Source organism: Aulostomus chinensis, chromosome 5 (assembly GCF_037954235.1).
Source record: "Aulostomus chinensis isolate RoL2024-O1b breed Wild chromosome 5, RoL_Achi_v1.0, whole genome shotgun sequence".
Taxonomy (NCBI): Eukaryota; Metazoa; Chordata; class Actinopteri; order Syngnathiformes; family Aulostomidae; genus Aulostomus; species Aulostomus chinensis.
In genome coordinates, this window is record NC_141324.1 from 24,324,304 (window position 1) to 24,349,057 (window position 24,754).

A 24,754-nucleotide genomic window follows, 5' to 3' on the forward strand; every position below is an offset into this window, starting at 1 on the left:
TTGAACTTTTGGCTGAATATAATCATGGTTTGGGATATGAATACATTCACCAACAAACTAACAAGGGAAAAGCCAGCAGAGAGTCGGAGCAAACTGGCCTCTTTTAGATATTCAGCACATTCTCCTTTTTGAGGAGACTGAATCAGCTAATGTTGAAGTTAGGGTGGGACATACTGCATTGATTCAATTCATTACTCTAATTACAGTGCCATTGTCAAATGTTTTAAATGGCAATAAACAGACATCTTGACCTATGAAACAGGTGTAATTAGTGAAATAAATAATGACTCGATTCCATCTGCTTGCATTAACTACGATGGCATCACGCACGCTGGCTCGCTGTCATGGCCTACTGGCTGACTTCATTACAAGTTAAAGAAATGTCTATTCATTCTGAAAATTACGAATCTTTGATATCCACAGACTCTTTTCAGCCGCGGTTGGATGTGTCTTCATGCTCAATATTTAAAATCCAATTAACTTTAAAATGTCAGATCTGGGTACACCCACAAGGTGGCTTCTGGCACCACCAACAACTTTAATTAGATTTTCTGCATAACCGGGGCCAAAGTAACTGTCTTTTACTGGTTCAGATCCTGACTTTAATCTTCGACAATATATTGAGAAAATTACTTCATCAAGATAATATTATTATGACAAGAGATTTTAGGGTGGAAGAAAGCTGCTGGATTGGAGATTATTAATAATTCCCTCAAAATACCATTCAATTAAGTCCAGATAAACCATTTTCTGTCCTCATATTCCCTTTGTAAATTTGCGATGTTAATATCAGATTGAAAATTAACTTCAGTCTTATATAGAGTCACTGATCTACATATACATTACACAAACTTAATATTTTGAACACGTGGTTAAATCATCACTGAAGGAATCAAACACTACCTTCTTCCAAATATTATTTCACGTTTGGCTATAGATTTTCATGTGTGAATTCAAACATATTCAAACTCGAAAAAATGGCGACAAAAATAGTTTTAAAAGCGAAAAAGCAACGAGATTGTGTACTCTGCAACCTCTTGGAGAGTACCACCTGCTGCTGTGTTGGAGGTCATGCGCTCTTTCCCAGTGAATGCCCACAGAGGCTAGGTTTGTTGTTGAATTATTAAGCAGAAAGGTGGGAGAGTAGATGGTTTCAGATGCTCTCATTGATTACATTCACTGGCAGTGGTTGGATTTATCCCAAGTAAAGGCACCAAAATGTTTCTGTGAGAGAACCCCTGTACTGTCAAGGAAAAAATATCTTCAAGATAAATATTTAAAGCTTTCTTGAGACTCATTTCTTCCCCTTTACTGCCATGCATTTTGTGTAAAAGAACCCACCGGTCCCCAGTCAAATGACTTCTTCCTCCACTTTAATAGATTGGCGTTTTCATTTTGAAAAAAAAAAAAGGGTGAACGCTCACACCTGCGTATGGGTGTAAAGTGTGTAACAGCACAACTTTAAAAAGGAAAGAAATTAAATGTGAATGAACACAAATACATAGATAGAATATCCCAAGAATCTTCATTGTTTCTTCAACTATGACCACAGCTGCTGACTATTGTAAGAATCATAAGGAAGTGAATGGATGAAGGCTGCTGCAACTCTAGAATCACTGCATATGTGATTTGGTTGGCACTAATGACGGTTATTAAGAACAGCTGTGCAACAGTGAGCTCCCCTTATACACAGGAATAGAAACTACCCAAACTCCCTCAAAAGACACTGTAATTCACAATATAAGATGCTGAAATGTATTCAAATATTCATTGATATTCTGTTAATACATGCTGTGCTTACTTGTAAAGTAACTGATAAATGATACATGCACACATACTAAAAGAAACGTGTCTCCTCTGAGCTCTGCTGTGAAAATCTGTCACCAGTTCCCAGCTTTTGTTTGTCTGACAAAGGCCTAAACTAAATGCCAACTAGACATAGAGCAACCAGGAGGGCTTAATTCTGGTGGGAATTGAGGCTTTTTCATTGTGTTGACATGACAGAAGAATCGATTTAGAAACGTATTTTGTTTTCCTAACATCTCTTTGAGCACTGCAGGATGTAGAAATAAGAAACTTTGCTGCATCCGTGCAATTTTGAGTCACCAGGGACGCTTTTTAAAACCTAAAAGAAAAACTTGTGGGATGACGAGATGAGTGCCAGGACATCTGATAAGTCGATGTCTCTGCCAACCAAAACAAAATTGTCTCATTTCACCTGCTGTCTTTACCAAGGGAGGCAACAAGCTGGGTTAATAGGCCCAAGCCCCGAGTAACTCCTGGGCTTGGAGCCAAGTGGGAAAATCAGTTTAGCCCAGAGAAAAAGCTGGTAGGGTGGAAGAGCAATAGCCATATAATTTGCTACGGCTGAACACTTACTGGTGAACTGATGAACTGTTTTCTTAATTCCTGCCATTATCAGATTCTCACTCTGGCTACAGAACAACATAGCTTGATCGACTATCACATCACCCATACGCATTGAGGGTTCTCGAAGCCTACAACGTTATAAAATGGAAGAAATACATCAAGCAAACCAACATTAAAAGAACAAGAGAAGAGAAATAGACCTCTGGGGAGCTATAATGCATGTGAAATGAATGGATTCATTTTTGATTAATATGTTAGATTATGGCCAAATTATGTTTCCTAGTACCAATGAAGCAGCTGCATGTGCACATAAATATATAAATATAAAAACTGGCAATAGTGAATGTTAGAATATGAATGTACAGTATAGAGTACTGCCTTGAAAAAAACAGTCCCAAGAATATTGCTAATACATATACATGAGATACATTTGACAGTGGTGATAAAGATGATGAACTGGACTGATTTACTACAATATGTGACCTTCGCCATATATTTATATTCGTAAGCACCAGCTACAGTGCAACACAAGTCAAAATGTGGATTAACTATGAACAGCTGACTCATACTGGGCATTACAACACGCAGAAATGGAATATTTTAATCATTTAAATTTTGTGGGGTTTTTTCTGTATAAATTGGTCACAATCAGAAATATTCTCTCAAATTAAGCAAAGCCAAAGCAGCTGTTATCTGTGAAGGTAAATAGAAAGAAAAGAAATGACGGAGAATCATTTTAAGATGTAGCGGTGGGGACTTATTGCCTCTCAATTAAATATTTAATCACCTACTGTATATGATTGTAAGCGCAGTAATCTGTCAAATGTGAAAAATGTGGGGTTCGGGGCCAAAAAACAAACCAAAATCCAAAACAACTTCCCTTGTCGTGGCAGCACAATCATACAGCATTGACTTATTTCCCCATTCTGTCTCAACAGCATCGTGTCATCAGTACATTTGTGTACTTTAGCAGAGTTCCTTGCAGATAGGACATTTCCCAGTACAAGCATGAGTTTCTGGCCTTTCCTGGGTGTTCTTCGCTGCCCATTTGGTGTCTCCTGTGTGACCGGTCAATATTTCACTGACAGCTAGAGTCAGCCAGGGTCAGCTGACAATGCGTGACCTGTAGTAGGTTTGGTTCAATGGTGTTGAATAATGTGATGTATCCACGCCTGAGATGTCATGGTGCTGGAATTCGAGGGGCAGTCTAGTGGTAAATATGTCATTGTGACCTTTGTATGTGAACTGTAGTGGTCTAGCTGTAAGTCTTTGCTGGCTAAGAGGGGGATTAGCACAAATTTTCCAAAGCAATTGCTGCTGGCACAGCAGTCACGATTTGTTCCCTTCTCCATTGAGATAAAAAAAAAAAAACAAAGTATGCAGAATACTAAATTGATCCACCAAGCCTGTTAAAAATTTACTTTACAGTTATAATATCAGATATCGGTTTCCCATGTTCAGACTTTAATGTTTCATTGTAAACAGAATAACCAATGGACTTTCAAATGTTTATTATAGACAGGGGTGAAACATGAATTGTCAGTTGCTAGTACCCCCTTGATAAACAGCATAACTCTTTAAATTCTATTACTGTCTGACACACTCACACACACACACACACACACACACACACACACACACACACACACACACACACACACACACACACACACCTTCTACATTAACAAAATCTTCTGGAAGCAGGATTAACAGAGAGTAAGTAAAGGCATCTCTCCCCTCGAAGGAGTGAAACGAGAGAACAGAGGGGAGATTAACATTGGAATCTAGGTTCAGAGTGTTTTCCTCATCCATTCTTATTGCCTCCAGTTCTTTGGCCTGGACTGACCTGTTCAGAAAGAGGGATGCAAAAAAATGAAAGGATTTTAGCAACCTAGTCAAACTACATTGGCTTGCGGTGTAAAGACGGGCTCCGCAACGTTCGGTCTCTCCTCAGATGTTGTAACAGCAAGAAGTGAACAGAAAAAAAAGGGGAATTAAACAGCAGAGGGCAACGTAGCAACAGATTTCTTCCTCCTCTAACAATTGCTTTGTCACTCAAGCAAAAGAAAAACTCTACAGATCCTCACTGGGGGGAAAAAAGAAAATAAATCGTCCCTAAAATTGCCACAACTCATAATAAAAACAGACCAATTTCTGCCCTGAGATGCTGTAGCAACAATCAGAACCTATTTTCCACACAGCTGAAAGACGAGGAGATAAAAGGACTGTTTGAGCAGAAGGGAATGAGAGCACTGCCAGGATGCAAAAATTGGTCACCGCCTGTGTTCAAATGACATTCTAGCCTAGACGGTGTGTAATCAATGGCCTGGGGTCAATGTAATCACCCGGGGAGATTAGCTTGCTTTCAGGGAACACACACAGGTTTTGGGTTGATAAGCGGAACAAGGCCTGTAAAAACATGATGACTCAGTTAAGCTGTAGTACCACAGATCCTGCAGCCTCCTCGACTGTGATTGTAACTGCAGTAGGATCGTCAATAAAATACTCGAGTTCTGGAACATCTTCATTTTGACAAGACAGATGAGAGGAAGAAGGAAAGAAAGAGGAACCGTTAAATCTGAGGCTGGCCTCCAATCAACAGAAAGTAGAGTCGAGGGATGTTTTCTATTCATATTTATTATGCAAAACGACAGTGGTGCTCTTCTCTAATTTATGAATTTTCTTTTAAATTATACAAACCCTTTGGGAATTTGTTTGCTGTTGAAATTGGACTGATGTGAAGTTATTATCATTGATTTTTAAGTGACTTAAGCTGTGACCGGTCTGCTTCATAACACAGCATTTCCTCCAACCCAATTTACATTCATTTCAACACCATCTCCTCCTCTAGTTGGAGTCTTGTTCCAAGCCAGTATGTTCTGAGTAGATATCACTGTTCTCAAACTCCAAAATAATTTGCTTCATTTAAGCTACCATTGTTTGAAGTATGCAAAGAAACTCAGCACATTAGCATAAAAGCTCTGCTGCACACCAGCGTTAAGGCAGCGTACAGTAACTGCAGCGTCACGCCACTGCTGAATTATATAAATGGCATGGGTGTAGAATGTAGGGTCTGTGTAAACACACACAAAAGTATAAATCAAGCTTCAGTTTTCAGCATTAATCGCTGCAAAACAGCAAAGAGCAGTGTGAGAGTGTGAAGTGAATACTTACACCATATAGAAGCACTACTGGTGCTGTGACCCCTAACACTGATTTCTCACAGTTTGGGGAGGAACATTTACAAGGAGCTAAATGTTTCTGCTCCTGCTAATGGCTCTAATTAAAACTACAACCACGTGGTGCGGTGCAAGCAAGTATACTCTTTGAACAATATTGGTAACTCCTTCAAAATTTCTGATATCTGTTCTAAACAAAGCCTTCCCCCGTGGGAGGCTGCAAAATGACAGATGTGACAAGAATGGCGGAGTACAGAAGAATCCTTAAAAAAGATCAGTGCTTGGCTGAAAGCAGCCCACTCATGTCAAAGCCTCAATCAAATGCACCACAAGCCGTTAAAAAAAACACACAAAAAAACTTCAGTGACGGCATGAGCACCACAGGAGAGAGAGAGAGCGAGAGAGAGAGAGAGAGCGAGAGAGAAAGAGAGAGAGAGAGTGTGTTTTAGGTCATATTGTAAAAGGTAAAATTAATTCAGTGTTTGCCATTTCAAAGACAGAAACAGAACAACACAGTGTGTCCCAAACACTGTGAGAGCGATGGTAGCTGCACCCTCACAACAAATCCAGAATAAAACCAGACCCCTGCAATAAACTCTCCCTTCAGGAGGGTTATAATATTCAGTTTTTATTAAAACTGATTGAGATTTTGCAGGCTGTAGAGCAGCTAAACATTACTGGGACTTATACTAAATGTTCTATTAGCAGAAAGCTTATAAAAGACACCAAAGGCATTTTGAGAAACTGCAATCACTGAAAAAGAATAAATATAGAGGTGCTACAACATGTGATTCACTCAATGTGCAAACAATTCGTATGGATATTTAGCAAGAATGTGATGTTGCTATAGCAGCACATAATGAACATGAAACCCAAATCACACACCAGTATTTCCTATTACGTGACTTCAACCTTGCATTCCTCTACCTCCAGTGTGCTTCCTTATACGAATGACTAAGATTTTCTCGAGCCTTTGATGGAAGTCTTTGAAGCATCTGTGTTGCATTTGAACCGGGTTTAAAGGTGCTCTGGGAATGACATTTGTGTGACTTTTTTTTTATTTCCAAAAAAAAAAAAGGTCTTCTAAAAAGGACTGAAGGGCACAAAAGGTCAACTTTCCTCAGATGCTGTTCATTTTCCCTCTGTCCACATATACCTCAATATATCAGATTTCATGTCTTTTGACTCTAACATGCAAGTATGTTTGCACACTTCAATCCTACAATGATTCAACAACAAGTCACTACTCCGTAGATGTTGTTATGAAGCTTATTTACTCATGTTGCTTTCTTGGGTGGGTGCATTCTGACATGACACAGTTATGTATGATACATATACCTGTACGCTTGTCAGTGCAGCATTTAGAGTGCTGGAATGAATGTTTTATAAAAAAAATTATCACCAGATCAGCAATCTGAACCATTTGGGGGGAAAAAAAATGCATGGGATCGTATTTTAGAGCTCTGGAGACGGGCCAACATTAAGGCAGATGTGCATCTGCTCATCTTTCTATGTCCACGGTCACATAAAAGAGAATGAACTTCAGCAGATACTAGCCTGCATACTATGAGTCAATGAAAGGCAATGGACCATTTGGCACCAGCAGAGGGTGGGTGTTTGATTTACCAGCAGCCAAGTGATCATTTTAAAAGGTTGAAGCATTCCTCCGCCATATGGGCTTTTATCGTCCTGCTGAACTCCATGTATTTCCACGCTCCATGTGAAGTAAGGAGCCATAAATCTGACGGAACCCAAGAATCTTAATTTAGGTAGAAGTTCTGATGGGTTTACCTCGCGGTGGATGATAAAAATGAGACTGGTTTGAACTTAGTCCCTATGTAACTTTTGTAGTTATTGCATCTATTGATTAGGGTTACATAAGATTTACAAAAATAATTGATGAAATCTGAAAAAGCTCAGTGTGAGTAGAGAGATGATCAGACAGACTGCAATGGTGAGATTGACCACTTGACCGGGACTGCATTGGAAATGTTGATTAAAAAAAAGGCTTCCATGCAGTTGAAAACTGGAACCACAACTACAGAAACGACTGTCAGTAAACAATGATTTCTTGTACCTCTGTGATTTGTCACATAAAAAGACCTGGGGAGTGTCATGTTATTATAACCAAAACCAATGAGGCAAAAGCTTAAAAGTATTAGACGTAAAATGGCCTTCAAGCTTAAGTCAATTAAAAGGACACAACTCCTAATAATCAAACTAAATTTTCCACAACATCTTCAAAAAAAGTGTGTGTGTGTGTGTGTGTGTGTGTGTGTTAGAGGCTGTATGTGCGTCACAGGGAAAGCGTAAATACATTTGTGTGGTGTCTGCAAGAATCTAAAGCCTGTCTAAATCCAAACTGCATTTCCTTTAATCCCAGCGAGCAATTTGTGAGTTCTGGGAATTCATTTGTTTTACCGGGAACTAAAACAAAGCCAACAGCTTAATGGAGCGCAGCCACTCTGCACATGAGCAGCATTACAATGTGACAACAGCGGATCGATAACGGAATATAAATCCTTCCCATCCAACCAGCTCTACATTTGGTTGCGATAATCGAAGATCATCATCTCAACTCAGTATTTCTGTCAAACACAAAGAGAGTAAAGACTAAAAGCATCAGGCTACAACAGCATGATATCAGTCCATTAATGCAAATGTGCATTTAACTCCCAACTGCAATGCAACAGGCATCTTTTATTTCCATGAAGACCTTGAAAACGCCAAAACAACCCACAGATATATTAAGAAAGTGTTACGCCCTCTGTTATACTTGATTAACAAATCCGGCAGAAAAGAGAAGAGAGAAACCAAAGCGATACAGACTGGGTCAATTTCTTGGTGTGTTTATTTACTTAAGATGTTCGACACACTTGTACTATGTCCCTGGAGTTTTTCATGTTGTGAGATGTTGTGTAAAAATGAATATGCTACTGTTGCTGCACAAAAGAGTAGATATTTCTACATGAACGGAGGACATAAGGGGTTGCTGCAGCCCTACAATGTGGCCCAGGTCACGTTTGCCTTCACACCGCTACAAGACTGTGGCCATGTGCCCGAGTCCACCTCCAGATGTGTCATCAGATCTGAATGTGTCCCGAGTTGGTTCACACTTGTGCTCACCCAGGAAACCGAGTCAGAGCTGGACCAAAGTTCAGTGACCAGACACAAAACAAGCCAAGTGCATTAATTGACCTCAGTGAGGATCTGGACAGCTTTAGTCATTCCAACAACTAACACACATACACACACTGTTAAGGGACATCAAATCCCCATCCGTCCATGTCTATAGTATGTCTTCCACTATATCAACAGCTTGAAACCCCCTTGCGCTCCCAATGCATGTTTGTATAGTACGAAACATGTTTCACTGTCGACGTAACTAAAACTTAATACATGTGTGAAAATACAACATTTAAAAACAAGAAGTAAAAAACTAAATAGAAGGCATTAGCAATCCCACTATCAAATCCCTGTCCTGATTTCCTCCATACCTACAATGCTAGCTTTCCTGTCAAACACTTTCTCCAATGATGTGTGTCAGTGCTGGAGTATAATCCTAAAGCACAGTGGCGCAAGAGTTACATAATCTAACAGATTAAAATATGCATGGCGAGGGCAGGTCTGGAAACCAGAGGGAATGTAAGATTGGACTCAAATGTGGATTTTACTCCATGACAATATGATGCCAATGACAGGGAGGCACATGAAGAAGCTTTTAAGTTGCATTATTATGATCAATAAACCAAGTATTATTTGTAGGTTGAAACCTAGCACTTTTTTTTTTAAGACAAAGGACTGTCTTTATTTCTTCCAAACCAGTAACAAACTTCCAGCTAGACTAAATATGTGGTTTATTGTAAAATAATGTATATGAGAAGAGCATAATTGAGTTTTTGCTAAGCTTTGTGCCTTTATGTCATTAAAGCTTTCTAATCTACAATGACACAAATTGTACGAAATTTGCAATTTGGTGTTACGCAAAGTAAACGTGAGTAAAAACAGATGGAATTGCATCTTCTTTTCATTAAATTCACATTTGCAATTTGTGCTGACAAGACCATATAATAAATGTGAAATAAAAATAAATGTGACATTTCAGAAAAAACTTTTATGCTTGATTCACGTGCAAATGTTTGAATATCGACATAAGCATTTAGCTATTGTGACGAGGTACAATGGAAACAGACAGTACAAGCATTCTGCTGGGGTACATACAACCCAGCCTCCATCCCTCCGCTGTTTCCCTGCAGCTGGATGCTTATCAGCTCACCTTGAACTCTGCTCACACAATAACCTCTGTTACTTTTCTGTTTTGTCAGCAACTGCATGCTACACACGGGAAATGGTAATTTCAGACATACATGTTGGAGGCAGAAGCTGATCCCTGAGAAGAACAAATTGTACAAGGTGGCCTGCAAGTGGAAGTTTTAGAATAGAAAATACTTACATGTGACTCTCTACAAAAACATAAGTAATGATAAAATGATCCTGTCGCTTGGGTAGCTCATCAGCCATAATGTGTTGCTAACGTTAGATAAACCTCAGTTACAATCACAAGGCTGATAAGTTGGCTTCTTTGCAAAGATTTCCCAGATGCACTGTTGGGAGGAGATGAACAACAATTACTGAACAATACAACACCTTCAGACTCTGTTAGTATACCTGACTATGCTGATATCAAAAGCACGAAAAAGCACAAGCATCCCAATGGGATTGCTTTTTTGTGTGAGCTCTCAGGTTTTTGAGACTGTTCTTGGACCCACAGCAGTTTCATAGTGGTATCACTGACTGATTATGTCTTGAAGGATACAAAAAGACGGCGGCATGCTTTTAACCGTTCATATGAACTGCTTAGTTTAGTGAAGCAATCTTTGGTAGACTTCCCCAAATCCAAAAGAGAATAACATGACCATTGTATGGACTTGTTTGATTCGATAGCTAGGAAACGGCCATCATAAACGACGAGTCTCTTGTGGGTTAGCTGCAGCATAGGCCACCATATCAACGAGGCATAACATGGACAGTATATGCCAGTAATTCACTTACCTCAGTCTAATAAAATAAAAACCAGATTTTCAAAGGTCATTGAATTCCCATGTCAGATGAGTCATACAGGCTTCAGATTAAAAGGGTTTCTGTCTGTCTGCATCTGCCACAAAAAAAGACACAAACACAAACAAACAGAAGACGCACACATTCACATAAACAGTTTACAAAAGCTCTTTCGAAAGCATGTTTCAAGGATAAAAATCCCTCCCCACATTGGAGGAGATTGGTTTCCCAGCCCGAAACTGAATTCAGAATGCCCTTGAGGAAACCATTAAACCTCAAAACAGGTGAGGAATATGTTGGGCATCTCGGTCATGGTATGTCTTAGAGCAGTACAACAGCAAGATTACCTCTCATTCTAAGGCATCTTCTCTGCACTATCCAACTTCCTGAATCACAAGGGTCACAGGAGTCAAGGTGTGACTGTATCTACTGCATATCCACCGCCCTCACTGAGCAAGTACAGGCATTTGGCAATGGTGGGGATGAATGGCTGAAAAGGCAGCGGCTATGTTTGTTTACTCATTCCAGCTCAGTATGAGTGTCTCTGGGGATGTGTTTCTTCTCCTTAATGTAGCAAACAAACCAAACAGAAACCTCAATACAGACTAAACCCTTTCAACCATAATGCAAGCAGCCATGACAATAAACAAATTTAAAAAAATTACCATCTGGTTCTCAATCTAAGTAAAATAAATCCTTACATCAAGTGTGAGATTAGGATTACTTTGCAATTGCTTCATTTAACTCTCAAGTTGAAATAAAATTTGACAAGTGCTGAGAAAGTTTAACGATAGAGTGTCTTATAGAGGAGGTGATGTGGTAGACCACTTGTTTGAAATTGCAAAACATGACATGACGGAGGAGTTTGACACGCAGCTTATCAGGCACTTACGATGCAGACTCACACACACACACACACACACACACACACACACACACACACACACACACAGCCAGGTAGGTCAATGACTCACACACGACCTCACTGACTTGCCGAGGTTTTAATTAGCCCAAAAGAGATTAAGAATCTGGGACTCCTCACGAGTCACAAGCCTTTCGGGTGAGTGAAACATCTCCAAGAAACTCCAGCGAACCCCACTGTCTTTGTACAACACTTTAACCTCATGCTGCTTCAAGGCCAACAGTGTAAAACTGGAGAAATATCAAGTAGCAGCCCAAAGTCAAATATGTATAATGACACGGATGTTAAGAACCTGAAAAGTCCTACTTTGTAAACCACAGAACTAATTATGGTGTAAAACAGATGCTCCTCCTGTCAAATGCATTCAGCAGATTCACATTCTACAATTAGATCTCATTACTGTGTAACACTTAAACCTTCTTAATGACTCAAGAATAGTGTTTAACCACGTGGTTTCACCATCAGACGTTATATTTAGCAATCTTTCCAACACAGATTAGCTGGATGCCAGCAGCAGGTGTAGTCACTGCCAAAATCTACAGCCAGGCTAATGATTTTAAGATGGATTTTTTTTTATCTGACAAGCACATGAGGGCACAGCAAACTCAAATCTCTGAACTATATACACATCTTAATTGCCCCAGATTGGTTGTTAAAGAACATTTTTGCACTGTGTAAAGTGTAGATGACTTGAAGAGCAATTCGAAACACACAATTGAAAAACTATGAGTAAATTAGATGAAAGAGCTAACTGAGTAAAACTTCATAAGCAGTTTATGGAAGGTAGGACATGGGGCATGCACTGATATGAACTAGTGCAGTTCCCGGTCTGATGTTAAGTAATTTCTTTGATCATAGATTTGATTAAATAAATTTACCATGGAAAGAATGGACTTATACAGTTCTGAGCAGAAGGATACATCAACGGTACAGTGATTTCCCTGTATATACATGGATATTAATAAAAGCCTTCAGTACTTTGATCCTGTTTGACCCACTTACAACATAGAAATGTTCAAGAGTGTATTATGTATCTACGTATGCTATTGCAACACACTCTCACAATGTCAAATAATGCTACCAGCTCATCTGATAGGAGGCTGTCTCACTGCTCATGTGTCTTGCATGCAAAAGGCAGACTTTGAGTCTCACATACACCGGACCTACAGCAGGACGTGGATGTTTGGTCTTTATTTGCCACCATAGATGTAAGTTGCTCGTTTGCATCAAGTTGATGCTGTCTCAATAAGTGATGTCACCACACGGACCTGTGTATGTGCACAGTTGAGGCGCCAGTCATTTCAAACCTGCTGTTTTACAGCCTAAGTGGCTGATATGTGATGGTTATTTATCAGTTAAGGAATGCAAAAAATACATATATGATCAAACTCTAACAAGAAACGGTTAAAAACGGTAACAATAATATGCACAACAAAACAGGATAACAGAGTAAATTTGAACATTTTGTGTTACATTTTGTCAAATCAAATTTAAGTATGCCATCTCGTGTATAAGGAAACTAAAAGCCTGGAAGCCCTGAGAAGTGCAGATGTGAAGGTTATAGAAATAGATGGGACATAACTTTAAATAATATATAGAGGTAATCACATCCCTGAAGCAAAGAATGGCATAGGTGAATAGTGATGTTCTCTCTCTCTCTCTCTCTCTCTCCCTCTCACACACACACACACACAGACACACACACACACAAAGGCCATTGAGTTAAATTGATGAAACAGGAGAGGCCGAGAAAACAGAGCTTTCAATTAGATTATGCAGTTGACTCTAATCCAAAGCACTAACATAATAAAAGATAGAGTATAACTCCCTGAGTCTATCAGATTATTACAGCAGTAATCCAGACATTGTGATAGCCAACTATGGCTGCCGCCGTATTACTCTGACAATGACAGCAGGAGCACTGATACAGAAACAAATACGGTGTCAGATCCTCTTAGGTAAATAGATATATTTGTTCCAAACAGACTGGAGATATTATTCAGGCTGATAATTGCTCAAAAAGACAGTAAACAGGAGACAATAAGAAATGAAGAGAAGGACATACACAGACACAGACACAGACACACACACATTAATCAATAAAAGCTGAAAAGTGGTGCTCTGTGGTGAGTGAGGTCATCACTGGTATGTCCTTCAACCTCCGGACAAACAAGGACATCGAAGTGCACTTTATTTGGCAATGGGCCACTTCACACAATACAGACACACATGAACACACACACACACACACACACAAACACACACACACACACACACACACACACACAGAAAGAGAAAAGACCTTGTAAACGCAGTCTTTATTTCCAGTAAACCATTTTTCAATCCTGTGGCAGTGCCTCACATGCCGTCACTGGTACAAAAACATGAACTGTACCAAATTCAGTTATGTATTTTACCCTTCAAAAATGCAGTTGTTCTGATGTAGTACTGTATGTGTGTAACAATGTGTGTCCAGTATCCTTCTCTGTCACAACACATGTGGCTTTATCTTTGGCTCTATTTAAGCTAAAACTGAATTGAGGCACAATATGTTGGTAGAAGGTACAACCATGAATGCGTTAAACACTGAAAGATAGGAGAGATCTTCAATCATCTCTAATTTTCTTTTTCCACTCATGATTTATCTCCTCACACCTTCCCAAATAAACATTGTCATTTTATGAGAAGAGTGTCCTCTGCGGTGATACAATGCAATAGGGCAGATAAACAATGCAGTCAATTTATTAATTGCATAATCAACTACTTGTTTTAAAACAAATGGCAACAACACTTGGGTTTCAGCTTCTCATATAAAATCATTTACTTCGTCTCTGTCTTCTGTGATAGTAAACTGAACACAATTTGACTTGGAACTGTTAGTCAACAAAATAAAACACTGCGCAATGCAAACTTATGAGTTTTCCCATATTTTCAGGCATTTAAAAACTAACAAATGATTCAATAATCCAGTTACTATCTGCAGTGAAAGTAAGCATTATCATGAAAATAACAACACCGAGTGTTTGGTGTCAGTGTCTGAGCCTCAGAGATTCCAGAAGAGAAAGAAAGAACTTCAAAACTGAATTCCAAGAAGCAGTTCTAGCGAAAGGAGAGTGCAGAGAGTCTGCAGAGAGTGCACACCATGTTTTTTTTTTAATATGTTGCATGTTCTGTACCTGAGGCTGATCAGAACAGTGCATACAACTCCTCTCTACCTTGACTAGTTATCTATTAAAGCTACTGCAGAACATGAGCTCATAAGCGCCGAAGCAGACGACTCAGTTGTTGAACAGAGCCATGTGATTACATGATTTAGCCACATTCATGCCCTCTAGAGGGCTAACCTGGATGTAGCTAGAAGAAGTCTCTGATGAGCACCACGTGACATCATTTGGAAAGTGAATTTAAGGGATGTTCATTCACCACTTATATGAGAATATGATGCGCTATAGCTTTAATTAGTGGGATGCACCCTGGGGTAACGTCATAGAATCACAGTCCTGACAACGCAGATGCATGAGCTCAACTTCCAAAAGCCAGAAATTTGCCATTCTGCACTTCTGCTTATGAATACATGAAAGAGAGGCACCTCAGAATCAAGAATAGATCACTGTTGATAAAAACAAGGTCCTGTTAGCTAGCCAGAATTGCAATTATGTTGTGACACAGTTTCAATTGAAAACAGCCACTGGCCACACTTTGAAACCTTGACAGTTATACATTTTTCAACTGAAGATTTCTAGCTCCCCTCCCTCTACTACATTTCTTCCTTGCCAGTTGCCATGGTGAATCATAGTATCAGAGCCCCATTGACGATGTCTTTTTATAGTCGCCACACACTTAGTTAACATACTCAGAGTTGACTGAACCAAGTTGGATCAGCTGTTCTGGAATTGAACACTAATATTTCCATCTCATGGTTAATCAACTCAGTGTTCATGAGTTTATTCGAAATAGACTCCTGCATACTCTCAGCACTTCTGATTGAAATATCATTTAAAATGTAATTATTAGTGAAGACAGTGTGGGATTACTTTCTTTTCAGATGATTTAATTCTCATACACCCCTGTCAATCAAATGCGCAATAGGGTGAACATTGTATTCTCTTTAGATTCAGACATTTTTCAAACACCCTACCGGGGGGCATCTATTATGATTTTTTTTTTCTCCACAAATCACAGTCATATGCAATCATGATACATCATGCAATATGACTCATGTCATTTTTCTATTCCTGTCTTTCTCTTCTACAGCTGCAGGTTATAAATATGTAGAGCCGTACGTTCAGGCCCATTTTCAGGAGGTGTCAGCAATCACTCATGGTGGCGTAGGGAACTGAGGCACATAAACAACAATTAAGGTACACAGAGAGGAGTGGAAATACCACAGAAGTATTTCCTTACATTTAGTGTCCAAAGCGGTATAATGGTTTAATGGAGTAGATAATTGATTAGGTCATAGTAAATTGATGGCTCCACCTGCTTTGGGAGTTGGTAAAAATATCTCATCTATTGCCGTTACCATCTCTGGAGCAAAAGCTAGACAATGTTTTGTGTTGATGGTCCCTCCAGATTTCACTCATACAAAGAATGAAAATTTGTTTCCACGGGTGGTAAAATAGCTGGCCACAAAAAAGATCCCATTGGAGAACAGTGGCTTGGAGGATGATCCACGTGATGCATTTGTCAACATGTGGGTTCAGGGAATTCCCTCAGATTTTCTACGAGCTCGTCCATCTTATTGTCCAGTGACTTCACACTGGCCATAATAAAGGAGGGGAACTATGGTTGAAATCTCCTCCTCTCCATCAGCCTGGCACCAGCTCATTGCTTGGTTCCTTCACTGCCTCCTCTGTGTCCTATAATTTCTCTTATGGTGTCCATTGTGGTTACCCTGTGGGCTCGCGCTGGCCAGCTTCAGCGAAATCAGCTGGTCCCACAGCGACCGTAGATTTGCTGAGCAATGACATTCAGTGAATGAAAAAGTAATAAATATATCAAATACAGAGACATTGTATATATAATATCACACAGAAAAAAAGGAGAAAAAAAAACACTCCCTACCAGTATGTTTAGAGAGAGTGCAGCTCAAATATGCAGTGTTTGTATGTTAGGGGCTACTGCAATTGTAACATGTGAGCTTAATGGAGAAGGGTCGCTTCCTGAAGTAGATACAGATGGCTCTTTCTCTCATACAAATCCATTCATGTTATACACTCGTGAAAACACCGTGATGACTATTATATAAAGACCACTCTAAATTTTTCAAACTAACTCTTTACCATCATGTGGCAGAACACATAAGAGATGTTGAGGTCATGACTCCACGGTGCGGTTCCTTCATTGCAACATGTTTGTTTTTGAAGACGCAATCACTAGAAGTAAAAACCTGTCATAAGTCAAAGACAATTGATTAAAGATCATCTTGTTAAACAAAGGGTGTAAGTCTCAAGCATTTGGTCAGTTTCTTTTCAGCAGTGAACCAAAATCCTGAGCAAATATTCCATCAGCTTTGAGGAAACCCATTGTGATGCTACGTCCAGGGCTGGCCTACAAAAATATATCATCCCTGGAGCACTCTGTAGTTACCTGGTTTTAGAAATATTCCATATTTCACTTGTAAATGTTCATTCTATTGAAAAATAATGGTGTAGCTGGAAATTATGCAAAGCAGAAACTTCCCAAACCTTAATTTTGCCATCTAGTAACACTGAATGCCTCAAGCAAAGGCTGCAAAACGTAGTGTTCTATTATGACTCAATTGAGCTTCGTAATATTGAGCAGGAACAGCGTGATGAGAGGATTGTTGAGCGGGCTAAAAACACCTCTCCATCTCCATTGCTCACCTGAAGTCCCCTTATTTACTTCTGATTGTTGGAGTGGGAGAGGCGGTCCAGAGCCACAAGAGCCATCACTAATGAAGTGTGTAATATAGAGGACTTCACCTTCTGTACACACGCACACACACACACAAACACACAGCTCTCATCTTATAAAATGATACTCTTCATTTGTAATAAGATGCCTCCTCACTTAAGATAAGAAGACCTAACAATAAATAAACTTTGAATGATTTAAGCTGTCCTGAGACTAACAGTATTACTGGGAGCTACCTTCTATGAAAAGACATTCAGTGCCTACTGCCTAAACATTTCCTCACTTAGTCCTGTATTTCTATATATATGTGAGGCGGCGTGACTCAGGGGTAGAGTGGCCATCTAGCAACCAAAGGGTCGCTGGTTCGATCCTCAACCCCGGTGACCATGTCGAAGTGTCCTTGAGCAAGATACTGAACCCATAATTGCTCCTGATGAGTAGGTTGGCGCCTTGCATGGCAGCCTCCACCATCAGTGTGTGAGTGTGTGTGTGTGTGAATGGGTGAATGAGATGACACTGTAAAGCGCTTTGAGTGCTGCTAAGGTAGAAAAGCGCTATATGAAATTGAGTCCATTTACCATATATATGTCCTTGGGAGTGTAAATACATGACAGTGCATATCATCAGTATGGCAGGTTATTATTGGATTAATCTGGTTATCAACCATCCCTTGTAGTATGCTCTAACATGGATCAATTAGAAGAGAAATATACATCACATAATGGAGGAACATCATTAAATACCAACGAGTATTTGTGACAGCACTCTTATCAACTTATAACAGGCCGAGTTTTAAAAATGCACATTTGTAATTGGGTGTGTTGACATTTTAAACTTAGGCAGAGTATGGTTGTCAAAGACAGAAAGCAAACAATTCACATCTTTACGAGAGTTCTTGCAGTAAATCTGTAACAATTGAGAAGAATGAACAATTATGGTACAGGATATGATGGAAGAGGTGCACGGTATCTTGGCCGGAGGTATGTACAAAAGCAAAAAATTCACAGTGTCACAGGGATGTACTGTACTCACAGTTTATTTTCTGGAGAGGATGTTTCGTCTAGCATGTCCTAAGAGCACTAAAAAAACCTGACAGAAAACAGACTCGATAATGTGTCACTCGTGTTATGCCCACTATCCCATTTAAACATCAACACAGGAAAAAAAAAATTTAAAATTTGTACACAAAACAATCAGGCATGATGAATGCTTGCAAACACGTTTCTCTGTCTCGTACACACAGAATCACACCGCTAGTGTATCACTCTTTGATATTTGACAAAGGAACTTTCTGCCAAGTGATAAACGGCCTTTTTCACATCACAACGCCAAACATTCACTGTCCGGCGTTTACGAAACAGCTAAGCAGCAACAAGCTTCACATCACCAAGCCATTATCTACATGGCCTCCACCCAACAGCGGCCAAGAGCTGCACCCACAAAATTCCCTTGCTACCTTATTTATGTATAATTTCATGTGTTCTGTAGGATGTACGGGAGGGTGACAGATGAAAGGAAAAGTGTATAAGCCTGAGCCCCCACAGCAGCTGCCTGTATCAATGTGTCATTCAGCCGGAGGGGTGAACATCATTCCTCTAAAAGATCCTCCATTTGGTGGTTTGATAGAGGTGGAGTTTTATACAAAAATCTCAAATTGAAGTGCACCGAGGCTGAGATGTGGGGAAGGCTAAATTTGTAGGAAAAAGAAGGTTCAAATCATTTTCATTCTCATGCCTCGTATTCTCCCTCTGTTCTGTGCGAAATCATCTGCACTCATTGTTACTACGCTGATGTATTTTAGTTCAGGACACATTTCTGTAGCAGAATGGCAGCAGAGCAAGTGGATAAACTGGCAGGAGTATGCGAGTGATTTTCTGATTCAGACTATGCATATTGAACTGTTGGTGTAAATTACAGGTGGAATTTTTGCACGGTATTGAGGAGTACAGTACAAGTTTCACGTCTTTGTTTCTGGTAGTAGTGCCATATTTCTGATTTCTTCAAAAATGATTGATCTGTTATGCCTGTAGTTGGTTCTCCACCGGCTTTGTCAGCTGCTCCTCCCCTGATTTCTGCTTCAGAGCAGAATAAAGCAGCTTCAAGACACCAGTCTCTTGACAGCTGGTCAGCTGGATGAGATATGGTGTGGTGCTGGTCTCTTTTCCCCTCCATTCCACTCTATCAACCTCAAACTGGGGTTTGATACAGCCTGAGGTTTCTCGCTGTAAAAAATATTATTTTTCCTTGTGAGTCACCAAGTTCTTGCTCATGGGGGAATGTTGGCTTACGGTAAATAAGACTATGAAATACAGTATTAGAACTGCTCCAGCGTTCAAGTCATCTGTTGTGATTTTGTGCTACAATACATGAAACAGACAAAGTCATCAATGGCAAAGAATATCAATAGTCAGAATCAATTAGGGCCACCTATTCTCCAGTTGCAGGTCACAGAAATCTACCCAATGATATTTGGACTCGTATCTGAAGGTGAAATTGATTTTTACCAGCTTCATCCCAAAACACTGGTTAAAAAACAAAAAACAGTTTAAACTCAGGGCAAAATCCTAAAGGTTAACAGGTTTCTGGTAGTGAAATGCTAAAATTCTCTGGCATCCAAAAGCTCAGTATACACCGGTTTTCCTCATAATATTCCCCTGCATTCTGCTTGGCCTTCTTCATCTCCTCTAGCAAGAAAACCCCATTTTGAAAACACAGCCTTTCACATTGGTTACGACAGAAGCTAGGGGCCACAGGGCGGATCTGAATTCAGTATATGTGAAGCCTGTGACTCCCACTAAGACTGAAATGACTTGGATAACTTGAGATGAATGAGGGGAGACGACAGATAGCTGAATGGGGGGGGGGGGGGGGGGCGCGCAAGCTGCACACAAACATACACGCAGATGGCTGCCGAGCATCACACACTCTCAGTATATGAAACACTGGAGGAGGCCCATTTCTTTAACATTACCACATACTGTGACCAAATATTTCACTACCTCTCTCACACACTCAAGCCGTGACTAGACAATAGTAATGAATTCCTCTTCTATCTGGAGGTTTACCTGCTTCTGTCCTGGGGTGATATACCCTTTGGACAAACAGAACCAGGGAAGAGGTGGGATGGAGAGGAAAGTGGTTAGAGGAAGGTGTGTGCGTGCGTGTGTGTGTGTGTGGGGGGGGGGGGGTAAAAAAAAAAAAGAGATTAAGGAGACAATCTGCACCATAAATCTGAAATATTCTCAACTGCAGGCAGCAGGAAGGAGAGGCTTTGTGAGCCGGGCAAGCACCAAGAAAGACTGTGACGTTTATGTTCTCATCCATGTATTAGCCTCATCCTTGGATTTAAAAAAAAAAAAAAGGTAATTAAGGTTTCGAAATCAATCAAGAGAGCAGCATTACACTTAGCTCAATAATGCTTTCAGAGGTAAGTAAAGAGGGTTAAAAGGGTGTCGAGGAAATGCCGCACTTGGGCATCTATTTCAAATCTATAAGAAAGCGATTTGCCTCATGGCATTCAGCTATTGATTTCTTTGTTATCAATCATACGCACGTATATGTTGATCTGTTGAAGAGCTACGTCCGTGTAATCCAGTAATGTACAAGTGGTGAATCAGGAGTGAACTTGTTTTTTCTTTCCGTTTGTGCATGTGTAGTGATGCACACACAGAAGGGCATCTCTTAGCACCTGTGCAGTTTAAAAACTGTGACGCAGAGGGAATCATGGTAACTGAGGCGGTTATCTCCAAAAAGAAAGGAGCACCTGATGTGGAGTGGAGGGTAAGGAAAAGGGGGGGAAAAAAAGGATCAGTTGAGGACAATGTAATTATTCCAAGCTTGGAGATTCATTTGAGTTGGGCAATTACCTCTCCAATCATCAGGTAGTGAGAGAGGAGGAGACGGGGAGAGGGGAGGAAGGAGGAAGGAGGAGAGGATGGAGGAGACTCAAGAAACCACAAGAGAAGTGTACGTTGCTTTAAACTAGAGAATAAAAACACAAACACATTTTCACATGCACAAAACATCAGAATGCAGTGGTTTTACACTATTTTAAATATATTTTAAATCAAAACAGATTTACTGCTAACTTTGATAACAAGATAAAAGGAAGAGAGATTTACTGCTTCGCGTTGTGGATGTTGCTCACAAACTCAGGACTAAAACACAGAGTCACGAAAGCAAAGCAGAAAAAACATAAATAAAAAAACAACTCCATATCTCATTACCACAACTAGAAAACAATTACAGATGCGAGACAGAGTCATTCATGGCTGAAATTGAGGTCTTGGGCTTGCACAGCTTGTCTGTTGTTGATCTGAACCCTTCAAACTGAAATGAGTAACAGACACCACTGTTCCAGATCAGCTTTTCTGAAAAAAAAAAGAAAAAAAAGAATTCCTCTCGCTGGGTAGATTGCTCCTTAAGTGATGTTAGAGATTCATGATAGAGTCACAGCCAAGAAAAGTACAATGAAGTAACAAAACATTCTGTTTTATTGGTGAGGATCTTTTAGATAAAAGGGTGCATGACAAGATACTATCATCCATCCATCGAAGGCTTATCCTGGGGCCGATCCCAAGCTGACTTCAGGCCAGATGCAGCCAGGTCATCAGTCAGTCACAGCATTGACACACAGACTGGAAACATCAGGCTGCAATTTTAGAAGTACAACTAACTGCACTTGCGGCAATTTGAATAGAAGCAATCAGAGCTGATGTGATTTGTAGCAATAGTCAGTGTTTAAACTGCATTTCTCTGAGTGAGTGTAAGGTGACATCTGTGCTTCTCATGCTTATCTTTCAAGGTGTGTTTCATCCAAATATTCTCATTCATTATCGGCAGGCATCATTTCTTTCTTATCTTTTATTGCCAATGTCTTTACTGCTCCTTTGTTCTCATGATAAAACATATTTGTTTTATGCGATGTAATTGCATTTGCTCAAGTATATTCAGCTAATCCACACGTGAAACCCAAAGCATATTGTATTGTTGTCCCCAATGAATCATCTCCAATAAACAGCCCAATAGCTGTGATGACTGACCAATGGCCCCCGAGCACACAAAAGAGACAGAGGCTGGAGTAATGGCATCTAATGGACTGTTCTTGAAAGGCAGCCAATGCCTGGAGGATTGTCTCCCTGATTACTGACATTAACCGAAGAGTTCAATTTTCCCTTGTGACTCCTCTTTCCTACTCACCATTGTTTAAGTTTTGCTCCCCCTCAGTCAATGCACTGATTTGCCTCATTCAGTTTTCCCACTATTGAAATTTTTATGCAATGCATATTCCAGAGAGTGAAATCAGTGGGTTTTTATTTAGATAAAAATATGCTATTTCTTCAGAGATTGGAAATAAATTCAAACAAATCTTCAAAGCCTCCAATTTTCACAATACAATTTGGTTCCATGGATATAAACAGTTTGTGTTCCAAGATTTTAATCCATTCAATAAACCTGCAAGACAACTCTTAAAAAAAAAAAAAATGTCCCCGTTTTTTTTTTTTAACCGAATTAAATTTGACTTCTACTGTATATCATCTGTTACATTCATATTTTCTGTAAATGACAACCATCCAAATATAAAAAGTTTTTAGGTATCTTTAGGTTTTAGGTATCTTTAAAGCTAGGAAAAAATATTTTTGTTTGCCAAAAAATTCCTTGTAAAATACTTGCCACGTGTACAGAAACATACAAGACCTCTGTGCTGGCACATGATGTTTTCCAGCGTCCGCGCCAGTCAAACTGTGCGACCATATGTCTTTTCATTTCTTACCTCCACTACTAAGATTACCTTTTTACCCGTGCTGTCTGGTTTGTTCTATCGGCTGGATTACTGAAGAACTATCAGTACAAAATTAAACCGACAGTCTTGAGCATGTTTTATGTAGCAGGAAAAAAAAGTGATATTCACAGGACAGTTTTAATGTAAGCGTCAATGGTTATTTTAGTAGTTCTTTTGTTGCTGAGGAGAATGCTTTTAATACAGTAAAAGACATGAAAATGAAAACCCTAAAATCGGATGCAAATCAGTCCAGACATACAGCACAAACTTGAGATTTGACTTGTTTTCTTGTCGAAGACTTAATTTCCTAGGAACTCGATTAAAGTTTCAACAGTGTCACAAAATTGATTCTAAGTGGTCTGAAAGGAAATGTTGAAATTTTGTCAATTTCATTGTACATATTCGCACAACTTGATTCAGAAGAAGACCACCAGGCTGAAGGTTCACATGATTGTTTGACAAGATTGTTTCAAATGTTGAAATTCAGATTAGCAACTTTGTCCTAAAAGGTTTGTTTTCCACATATTTATCCTGAGGTATTCAGAATTGGAATTACCTGCTAATAACTGCCATCTAATTTGAATTGGACTTAGCCAGAAAGACTCGGGCCTTCATTTTTCATGACAATACTTGACTTGTACTTGGCTGTGTTGAGACTTGAACAAATCCACAATGAAGTGAAGAAAAAACACACGCTGGAGCATTGTGAAGCTGAGGAGTTCAAGAATGGGCACTCACACACACTCAAACGCACTTACACACGCGCGCCTCTTGTGCTCATACGTCTGTCAAAAACATAGTTATAAGGAGTGAGTGAAAACCTTAGGTGACCACATTCTAAATGCCTGAGCAGAGTCAAGACTGCAACTGAAAACATCAAGTGTAGCCCCGTAGCTTCCAATCCTGCCCTCTGAGCAACCCCCAGAAGAGATGGAGTACATACAAAAACTCTCTCTCTCTCTCTCACACACACACACACACACACACACACACACACACACACACACACACACACACACACACACACACACACACACACACACACACACACACACAGACTCCCAAGAGTTGGCAGCTGGGAAGACTACATAAGGCCATTTAAGTCCTGGAGGCCTGCCTGCATCTGAGGGCAAAACACTTGAGGCTTTTAAAAGCTGGACCGCTATAAATGATCACCTTAGCATATTTGCAAGCTTAAGTAAAAGGCTGTTACATCCCGTGCAGAATTCAGACATTTGTGAGGGAATACAAAGAGATCCATAAATCATCGACTTGTTTCTTTGTTGGTGAAAAATAGCTAAGTGCCTCTGCAGTGGTGATCAATGCGTTTTTGTAAACACGAGAAAGTGTCTGATTGTTCTTTCTTTTCAAGTAGATAGAGACAAATCGCTTTGTGCTGCATTGTGAAGTACAAATTACAGCTCAATACTTATTGAAGAAGCCACACGTGCTGAAGTCATTAAACCACTCCCCTGATCAGCAACTGTCCAATCACAGCTGAGCAACTCTAATGACGCTTGCATGCTTTAGTTCTCTCCACTGGAAGAAGCTGTGCCGGGGGCTTTG

At 39.8% G+C, this 24,754-nt stretch overlaps 1 protein-coding gene across 3 annotated transcripts in view; it reads right to left on the bottom strand.

Moving 5' to 3' along the window:
* pde1cb (phosphodiesterase 1C, calmodulin-dependent b) overlaps positions 1-24,754 on the bottom strand; it is an 85,469-nt gene that overhangs the window by 21,896 nt on the left and 38,819 nt on the right. The gene's annotated exons all lie outside the window — the stretch shown is intronic.